This window comes from Camelus ferus, chromosome 10, assembly GCF_009834535.1.
Source record: "Camelus ferus isolate YT-003-E chromosome 10, BCGSAC_Cfer_1.0, whole genome shotgun sequence".
Taxonomy (NCBI): Eukaryota; Metazoa; Chordata; class Mammalia; order Artiodactyla; family Camelidae; genus Camelus; species Camelus ferus.
In genome coordinates, this window is record NC_045705.1 from 9,690,603 (window position 1) to 9,701,585 (window position 10,983).

The following is a 10,983-nucleotide window of genomic DNA, read 5'->3' on the forward strand; positions in this document are numbered from 1 at the left end:
GGTTCCACTCTAGGTAGCTGCAGGAGCAAGACAAAACAGCTGTTTGCAAGCACTTGCTGTTTATCGTGGGAGTTAGTGGTGATGTCTCTGCCCTGTCCTCTCTATAAAGCCAAGCCAGTCTCCTTTAATAGATTTACAAACACCTGTTCAAACATGATAATACTTAAGTAGCTGTATGGTCAATAGTGGGGGTTATTATAATGTGGTTTTTGGAGGGGTTAGAATGAAAAGAGTGTGCTCTGTTTATAGGAAAGAAGGAACTTAGGTGTCCTTTATCTAAAATGTTTGAGCACTTACTCTGATAATAACAATTGCTCATCTCTTTTGAGGCTAATTTTATGCCAAGCACGGTGGAATCACTAACATCAAAATGACTGATAATCCTCTATTTGGCAAGGAGGTATAAAGTGCCTGGAACTTTCATACATTGCTTTTATGAGAATGCAAAATGGTACGCTTTAAAGAGTTGTTTGGTAGTTTCTTACGGAATTAAATACATACCATCCTATGACCAGAAATAAGATGGAAATGAAACATACGTCTACAAAAAGACTTGTGCAGAAATTGTCCAGAGCAGCCTTACTTACAGTAACCCAAACCTGAAAACAGCCCAAAGGTTCATCCACAGATGAATGGGTCAATCAGTTGTGGTGTATTCATACATCATTGCTGAATACCACTCAGCACTAAAAACTGCTAATATACACGAGATGGATTAATCTCAAAAATATTACATTAAGCAAAAGAAGCCAGATACAAAAGGGTACATACAATACGATTCCAATTCTGTGATGTCCAAAAGCAGGAAAAATTCATCTATGGTGGTAATAATCAGGGCAATTGTTTCCTGTGGGGGCGAGGACTGAGTGGAACAGAGTATGAAACAAATTTCTGGGATGTTATTTGTGTGTGTTATTTTATGTAAATTATACTCTCCCACTTCCCTCCCACCCTACCTTCCCCCTTCCAAAAACAAAAACAAACAAAAATAAAAAGGAAGACTGCAGTGGAGAGGCAGGGACCCTAACAGTGTGCTGATGCAGGAAAAGGAGATGATAATTAAAGGAACAAACTCCTTGAGATATGAGCCCATCCAGAGTCCAAGGAAGGATGAATATTGTTAGGAGAGAGAGGCTTTCTCCCTTTAAGCGGCAGCCGGTGCAAATTCAGAAGTGTTTGTAGACTGGTGTGAGGGGCTGAGAGAGTTCCGCTCTGGCTGCTGTATTTTCAGGGAGCCTGACACTACCTCATTAGCTGGGATTCAGGAGGAAAGAGTGTGGGAGATTTGAAGACAGGAGAAGGTATGAAATGTCATTTCAGAAAGTGGGAACTTAAACTAGGAAGGCATGGCAGGTGTGTCAGGAGAGTGAATGCCCCTGTGCAGCTTAAGATGATGGCTTTAAATGAAGCCAGTCAGCCTTGTTGATCATTGCTAAGCCACAACTTGGAGGGGCTCAGGACAGACACAGAGAATCACTCAGGATTCCAATTTGCCAGTGAAGAGTCAATTAAAGAAGGAAGGGCGAGGGCATGATGGGAGGATGGACCCTAGGATCGCCGTTAAATGAGAGATGATGAGAAAGCAAAGGGGGCTGGTGGGTCACGGGAAAGAGGTGGGCTCAAGGGATGGGAGGGGTCGAATTCAAAGAGTTGTGGTGGGTGAATCTGAAAAAAAAAAAAAAAGATCGCGGTATTGAGAGAGTGGTCTGATATTGAGATTTCTGAGGAGTGCCGATTCTATTGATGTGAGGCTCCGAGGGTGATGATGGAAGGGGGTCGCTGGAGGAAGGCGAGGGAAAAGCTTGCTGGAAATGAGAAGGTCAAGGACCTGAGAGGTCAGGGGGTAGATTTTACAGTGGGGAGAGGAAAGGAAAGCTGTGATTCAGGGGGTGAATCTCTAATGAATGAGGAGGAATGAGCAGCCTGTTGGTAGGAGATCAACAGGGATGAGGAGAAGGAGACACAGCTGGATGGGGGAAGTGTCAAGGGGACAGCCATGCTTTCCCTGTTCTTACAAGTGCACTTGTAGAACTTCTATAGTATATACAGTAGAACTTCTCTGGCTGTTGGGGCTCTCACAGCAATAGATGAGTTGGATACAGTATACGTGGCCCCAGTTGAGACACACCAGTAACACACAATTGGGTAATTAAATATGAAACATATATAGGATATCCACCCTGTGCTGCCCTGGAATGTGATCATGCACATACCCACAACAGGCATCTCAGGACCTCTGGGCATTAGGAATTGGGGTACCCACCGCCTGAGAAATCCATGTGGTGCCTTAAAAGGTCAGGGGGATGGTACAGTCACTTTGGAAGACAGTTTGGTGGTTTCTTATGAAACTAAACACACTCTTACCATGCAATCCATCAGCTGAATGGAAATCAACATTCTGAATACTTATGGAGTATCCTAGGGCTATAATAATGAGCAGGACTCATACTCCTTGGTATTTATCCAAAAAGTTTAAAACTTATCTCCACACAAAAACTTGCACATGGTTGTTTGTAGCAGCTTTATTTATAATTTCCCTAAATTGGAAACTATCAAGCTGTCTGTTAGTAAGCAACTGGATAAATAAACTGTGGTACATTCAGACAATGAACTATTTTATTGTTCAGCACTAAAAAGAAATAAGGTATTAAGCCATGAAAAGACATAGAGAAAACCTAAGTGCGTATTACTGAGTAAAAGAAGCCAGTCTGAAAAGGCTACATACTATAAGGTTCCAAATATATGACCTTTCAGAAAAGGCAAAACTATGGAGACAGCAAAGTGATCAGTGTTGGCAAGAGTTAGGGGAGAAAGAGAGATGAACAGGCAGAGCACAGAGGATTTTTAGGGCAGTGGAACTACGCTGTATGGCACTACAATGGTGGACACATTACATGTATCTAAACCCACAGAATTACAACACCAAAAGTGAGCCCTAATGTAAATTATGGATTTTTGGGTGATTCATACATTTTCAGATGAAAAAGAATCCACCCCACTATCGACAACACAAACTAAAGCAGATCTAGGGAGAAAAGTCATGATGAGGGGGAGGTTGGAGCTATGATACCCAAGGTGATGGAGAGGGGTGCCCAGATTTAAGAGAGAGGGTATCACATTCAAGGAACTGAGAAGACATCAGGGAAGAAGTAAGCTCAGGGCTGAGCAATTGGGCTAGAGAAGTGGGCAGGAACTGGTCTGGGGACTCTGGGGACTCACCTTGAGGACTCTGGACTTGACTCCAAGCACAGCGGAATTTGTGGAGGGTTTGGCCAGGCATCTGCACCCTGCCCCACTTTTGCAGGCTTCCCTTCCAATGTGGAGAGGATGTCTGCCATGGAAAGGATGTCTGCCACAGAAAGCAATTCCCACATTTGCATCCAAATGGCACAGTGGTGATTGCTTCCAGTGCCCCAGGCTGATGGTCTCTTACCATAAGAGGATTTTTTTCACAATAGGTAAAACCAATAGCAGCTGTCAACAGTGAAATGACATTACATAGGAGGAAAAATCAAAGCCTGGAGAAGGGAAGGGAGAGAGATAAAGGAGAGAGGTTCAAGATTCTTAGCTGGTTGCTTTAAAAAGTAAATCAACATTCTGAATACTTATGGAGTATCCTAGGGCTACAAAAATGAGCAGGATTCATACTCCTTACAGCTGCCCCCAAGTTCAAATGCAAATCAAAATACGCTCACAGAAGCTCAGCTTCCCACTATCCAACAATAATACATTTCACGCTGGATAGTACTTGAAACCTTTTCCAAACCACTTTTACCCAGGCCATCTTGTGTCCCCTTTTAACAGCTCTATGAGGCCTGGGAGGCAGGTATGATTCCAGCTGGAAATAAAAGGTAACAGACACTCAGGGATAAATAACTTGCCAAGGTTGGTGGCTGGTGAGTGGCCAAGATGAGTCTGTAACCAAGCTGTCTAACAGAATTCAATTCTTTTACTGAGTGTGTAATGGCTTTTGCTCCCTCAGTATGAACTGTACAAAGCACATAATCAAAACTTTCTTTAGGTAATCAGTTTGCAACCTGGCTGAGGAAGAGCCACTTGGTTTTTTAGTAATACTACAAGCAGTAAGATAATTGCTTTTAAGAAGCAGCTAATACTGAGTGTTTACTCTGCTAGACGTCGGAGACATGAGGATACTTTCATTTAACCTTCACATCTCTATGAGATGGATATGACTCCTATCTTCTGTGAAGAAATTGAGATTCAGAGAGGCAGAGAAATCTGCCTCAGATTGCCCAGCTCGTGGGTCTCAGAGATAGGATAATTCCAAAACCTGGTGCAGTGTTGCTCTTGTATCAGGGAATACTAAAACCTCTGGACTCTTTGCCACCTCAGGAGAAGGATAGGGGAGCTCAACAACGGTGCGAAGGTTGAACCCAGAAAGAAAAAAAGCTTCTCTTAGTTTTGAAAAAGATGACTTTTATATAGATCACTTAGGAGATATACCACCTCCTAGCATCGTGAAGCTGCCCTAATCTCTTCCTGAAGTGAAGCACAGCCTGGAAAACAACAACAACAACAAAAAACCCCCCTCTGGGCAGTCTCCCTCCGGTTACGCAGCACATGCCCTTGGCAGAGACCAAAAGAGTGATCGGGGGACCTGGCTGGGCCAGGCAGGGTCAGAGCAGCAAATTGTCCCCACTGCTGGTTGCATGATCTTTACCTTTTCTGACTTTTTCTTTCCCTTCAGGGGAAACATCAGCACAAGAGTTACTGTCCCCGTTGTTTCAGATTTAAATCTCATCTAACAGCTCAATGTTCAAACAGAAGGGGCTGACCCTTGCCTCGGAATCCAGTGAACTCCGGGTCAGTGTTTCTGTATTATCCTACACTGTCTAGAATGGATTATTTAGCAGATATAGATAAATACAGATACGTACTTTATATATTTATTTAAATCTAATTTAAATTGTTTAATTTTACCTTTATAGGATGATTTTTTTGTTTACAGTTTACCAAAACAGTCTATTTTCCTAGTAAAAATAAATTAAAGCTGAAAATCATAAGCAGAAACAGTCAAGTGAAAGGATCCACCAATGTTGTGATGGTTTTGACTTCTACAGGAGGAAATTTATTTTGGAAACTTAATGCTTGCTTTTACAACCTTGGGGACAAGGGGAACCAGTCACAGGGAAATCAGTCAAGGCACAAGCTATTAGGGAAGTGAAGTCCCGAGAAGGATAGTACAGTCCGGGGGCCAGTGTGGACCTCCCTCTCCAGGGGCAGAGGGGGCTGATGTACCGTCCTGGTGCCTCCGCTGGATAGAGTGTGTAACCCCCCTCCTGTCTTGCAGGGGCATGTTTATTTTAGGAGAATACCCAGTGCCTCTGCAGAGACGCTGGTAGCAGACCAGGCCTCTTCCCCAGAGACTGGCTGTTATCAGCCCCCAAGGGCCTCAGCTAATAGATTAATATTGTTGTATCTTTGCTTCCAAGACTGGTGAGTGGGACACTCAGCCAGGAGTAAACTTAAACACAAATAACTTGCTCTAGGTTCTCCCCGTGACTGCTTAATTAGAGCTGATATTTTTCCAGTGAAGTTAATTTTCCAGGGATTGGCCTGGCCTAGTTCCCAAACTAATATCCACAGTCAGCTGAAGCCTTCTTTATTATAGAGACTAGAGTCTGCTCCTGTGCTTGGAGAAGCAGCCCTCCATAATGCATTGGAATATCTGTAGCTTTGCCAAAAGCCACCTACACCAGGCAAGCCTGGTCAGTCATTTAAGAAGATACAGACTCAACATGGAAAATCAGCTTGTTTGGAAGGGCCTGTCATTGTCTGTGCTTTCAAATGAGGCAGAGCACTGCTGCCCACTGACTGATAAGTTGATTCCCTCTGATCTGCCTTTGAGGGCATGGATGGTTTGATCTAGAAAGTGGCCTGTCCTACAAGAAGACTGGATTCTTCATCCAGTGCCCAGGAACACTGCTACCGAGTCGAAATTCGTTCTGCTTGCCACATGGCAGGCCAATAAATGGGGAGATGAGGTGTTGGGTGCAAGGAATGATGACTTTATTTGGAAAGCCAGTAGCCCGAGGAGATTAGGGGTCTCATGTCCTGGAGAACCTTCTTCCGAAGTCAGAATTCAGGTTCCTTTTATACTAAAAATGGGAAGGGGTGTGGTTGGTTGCTGCAAACTTCTTGGTGACAGAATCCTTTGTTCTTACAGCTGTCCACCTAGATCAGGTCATGATGTTTCTGTAAACCTCCAACAAGACAAATGTTATTTTCTGTTCTGCAACTTTTTATCTCTCTATGAATGGAAAATTGTTATATCCTTAAAGGTCAGAGCCTTGAGAATGGGCTGTCCTGTATGTTTCAGGCTATAGACAACATTCTTTTACAAAAAGTGCAGAACCAGCATGACTAAGCACAGGAAACAGAGCACAGGGTTAGAGCCAAAGGAAGAGATCTAATATGGAGTCAGATTTGTTCTTCCCTATTGCAGTATCATGGGAGTAGATCAGCACTTGGCTGAAGTTCTTGAGAATTCACTGCCCACTGTTCCACCCAGGACACACCTGGCCCTGCTGTCAGTTCCCGGCTCCATTCCTGTACACAGGACCCTTCTGGTCTCCAGGACCTACCTCCACCTTTAGGAGAAAGCAAAACAAAATCTGTCTCCTTATGGGGTCTATGTCCCCAGGCCTCCCATTGTTTCCCTCTACTCCTCCACTTCTCCTTTTTCCTTCTGCACCCACATTCCCTGGCGAGGACTGCATCTAATCATAATAGTTGTTTATTGAGCATGCTTAATGTGTTGCCACTTCCTATGCATTACTGAACAACAACCTTCTGAGGTAGATGAGTTTATTAACCATATTTTACAGGTTAGCAAACTGAGGCACAGAGACATTAACTAATTTTCCCAAGGCCATAGAGCTAAGAACTGGCAGGCCGAGGTTTGTGTGACTCCAAATCTCTTGACCATGACTGTCTTCCCAATTAATAATATCTCTGAGATACACAGTGCGGTAGTTAGCCCTGGAGTCAGACTTTCAGCTGTGTGACCCTAGGCAAGCTGTCTAACCTCTCTGGGCCTTAGTTTTCTCATGTGAAAAATATAAAAATGTAAAATCAAGTAAAATGTAAAAATCTTCATACACAGATCCAGAAATGTCCTCACTTGACACTGAGGTCCTGGAGGTTGGTTAGTCTGCCCGGGACATGGCTGCTAGCAGGGATCAGAGTCCGACTCCCGGGCCCTGCGCCTCTCCCCCTCACCCTGTGAGCCCGCTGGGACAGGAAGGCCACCTGGGTTTGAAACCATCTCCTCTGGATCCTTGTGAGTTTGCTGTGTGCCAGGCTCACACAGATAACAGACCGAGCGGAACTGGCTGGCTCCTGCACTGAATGTTGGGAACCGAGATTCTATAGGCAGGAAAAAGTAGAATCAGTGAAGTTACAAAAGCCTGTTGCACACACACAAATGTTCTAAAATCCAAACCTTAAAAAAAAAAAACGAAAAGAAAACTAAAACAAACAAACAAACAAATAAATAAATAAATAAAATCCAAACCGTAGAGCAACTATATGTGACAGTCTGTTCTCTAAGGGACGTGATGCTGGGGGTCTTACCTGCAGTCCTTGACACACTGAGGATGGGGGAGCAAGCGTGTAGCCTTGGCCAGAATTAAAGCTAGACTCAGCCCCCACCCTCCCAAAGTGAAAAGGAGACGTATTCTCAGCATATAGCTCACCCGCACCCTCAGGATGCACCCGGCACACCCTCACCTCCCCTGCCCTCTGCCCTCATGTCTCCCCTTCTCAAAGCGCTTCCTCTTTTTCACTGTTGTCAGACCCTGGGTCCCTCCCATTCTCAGATGGAAAATGCAGGCAGCACGCCTTCATCACCTTCAGTCTTTACCACTCTTTGTGGCACAGTCTCTCTACCTCGTTCTCATCAGAGCAAACCCGAACAGGACTACAAACTCATTGAAGAGCTTGGAAGTTATTTTTAAATGTCTTGGGTGTACAGGGTCGTGTACATACCACATGGAACATGTGTTGAGGTCCCTTTCAGCTGCCCCTTCTCTCTTCCTCAGGTTGTTTCCCCTTCATCAGCTGTCCTGAATCTCTCTGCTGCTTTTCCTCCCAGCTTTGCCCCAGCCTTCCTCTTCCTCCCTAGGTTCTCTGGGCGTGAGTCCATTCCTGAGCGGAGAGATGCAGCCCTCTGCTAACCTCCTCACATGTCCTCCTCATTAGCAAAAATACTCAGTGTTTCCTTTCTCGCCCACTTTCCTTGTCCAGCCGGAGGAAGGGAATCCACCCTTCTTAGAAACGAGGAGGAAAGGTATGGAAAACCTGTCACTGATTTTTTTTTATTACAATTATTGTTTCATAACGAGAAAGAGAAGAAGAGGTTGAGCATACATTATGCAGCCATTATGTGCCAGAGATAGTCTCGTTTCCTGTCCAAGTTAAGATGTGTTATCCATCTAGGAATACGGCAACTTGCTTAAGGATATCACCCATTTCTTCAGAGAATGAGACCAATTTTGCTTGACCACAGAATTATGGCTCATAAGGTATTTTCTAGCTGCCAGCAATTGGAAATAAGAAGATCTCACACAAAAGTATTGATGTCTGGCTTCTCTGGAAGAATTGGGAGAGTTGGGATGCCTGGCCTGACGATAGTCAGAGCTTAATTGGGGCTGTCACTCCCACCTTCCTTAGATGGGGCCCACATTCTGCAGGACACCACAGTCCCCACCGCTCCCTATTGCGCCCTTCATTTCAAAGTAGAGTCAGTTGTCATCTATTATCAAACTTGCAATATTTCCTTACAGTAAATAGAAAATTAATTTCAAACATAGGTAAATAAGAGACTCAGATGCTACAGGCTCCTTGGTCCTACCCACTAGTTCACGGGTCTTAGCTGCCTGGTCCCCGTAAGCACTAAAGGCTGTGAGCCCATGTTACTGAGTGGTTTCTTCCTAGCGTCTTGAGGTGCTGGTGCTGATGTGTGGCAGGTATCTCACAATCCCTGATGGATTGGGATAAATGCATTAAGTCCCACAGGAAGCCTGGCTGTTTAATGTCTGCTCTACTGTGTTCTCCCTCCCTCTTCCCTGCTGCTTCCCAGGAGAAGCAGCCCCTCCCTCTTTGGTCCCTCCCCTCGACAAAACTTAGAGGGCCCTTTTGGGCCAGTTAGTCGAAAATCTTCTGAAACACCAATGACTATGCAAGCAGGGTAACTATTTTGAAGAGGGCGATGTTCTGTCGGAGTTCAGCAGGTGCTCTGGTTGGCTGGGTGGGTCCATGGATGTGAGTTTTGGTGTATTTGTGGGAGAGGGTGAGCTACAAGCATCCTTCTACTCTGCCATCTTGGCCCCTTCCCACAGGGTAACAATTTCAAAAATATCTTAGCATCACTACAGCAATAAACCATGGCAAAGAGTTCCTAATTACTGAGTTTTATAAGCCAAGTCTAAATTAGATATAAACAGCCCACAGCTCTGTCGATCAGCCAATTTAGTCCAGAGATTGGTTTATAATCTTTTAAATCACTCAGCTTAGGTCCCCTTTCTCAGAAAGGATTGGCCAAGGTGTGGGGGCTGGAGGGGCAGGGAAGGCACTGACAAAGCAGTAGATGATATTACAGGACATTCCGTTCTAGACTTTCCAGTACCCCTAATTGTAACTTTTTCAATAAGGATGATGTATTAATTGGATAGCCAAATGTTATCTAATTCTTACATCTTTATGAATCTTTTCATATAAATAATTTTAAGAACTCATGAGAAAAAACTCATTATCACCTTCCCTGTCCAGATTTTTTGCTTTAGAAAATAAGATAGTTAAAACTATATAGCTCCTTTGCCACTAAAATTGGTGCTTCCTAGGAAAAGACAGGGAATCCTGCGGCTAAGGTGATGGGGTGATGTCAGGACTGAGGAAATAAGACACATATTCCTCAAGTGTGCTTGGGAAAATGTTGATTTCACTTCTTATTTATGCCAAACTCTCTCTCTAGTCTATTTCACCTTTATTTTATACTCCATTTGACTCCCTGTTGGTTTCTAATAAATGTATCCCCTGCCCCTCATTAGGCCAGAACAGGTGAGTATGGAGTGTACCTTCTGTTTCCTTTTTTTAGCCCCGTTACTTCCTGTCGTGGTACTCAACATGCAGCAAGCTGAAAACTGCTCCTTGAATGAATGAAAATGTTTTTCTCTTGAGCAGAAACTCTCCCACACAGCTTCCATCACCGTCCCTGTTACTGAATGCAAGTCCGTGTGCCTGATGCACAATGAGGCCAAAGAAACCAAAAGTTTGGAGCAGAGAAAGGTTTACTGCAGGGCTGAGCAAGGAGGACCCTTTTCTCATGCCCAAGAAACCCCAAACCACTCAAAGGATTTCGGCAAAGCATAGTCAGAGGCCAAGTTGGGGGAGGGGGGTGATTTGCGGGGTATGTGATCAGCTCGTGCACAATTCTCTGATTGGTTGATGTCAGGGTAACAAAGTGTCAACACCATCAACCCCTAGGCACCAGAAGGTCTGGGGACCAATTCTGGGGGCCACATGCTCTCGATCATCAAGTAGTTCATTTCTTCCCTTTGGTGGTGGTTTTCAGCATCTGAAAAACTCAGGAAATAAACATGAGAGACTATTATCTGGGTACTTCAGAGAGGAGCTACAACATAGGACATGGGGGAAGGGTCTGTCCCAGAAAGGCCTCATGGGGTCCTGCCTGATTATATCCCCTGTCACAGCTAGTCCTCACTGCTCCCTCCTCAATGCTGAGGGACACATGAGTGGAGTGGGAACTTTGGAAGGAAGAAGCCAGAACTATTTCTGCCTTCAATTTTTCCCACTTCAACTCCTGTCCCTTTTATTGTGAGTCTAGAAGACTCATAAGATGCATTTATTTCCCCCAAGTTGAGAAGGAAGACCATCTCCAAGGCAGTAGCTGTGGCAGATTGTCCTTAGAGAGCGGGGTTCTTCCCTCCCTGGAGGAAGTGG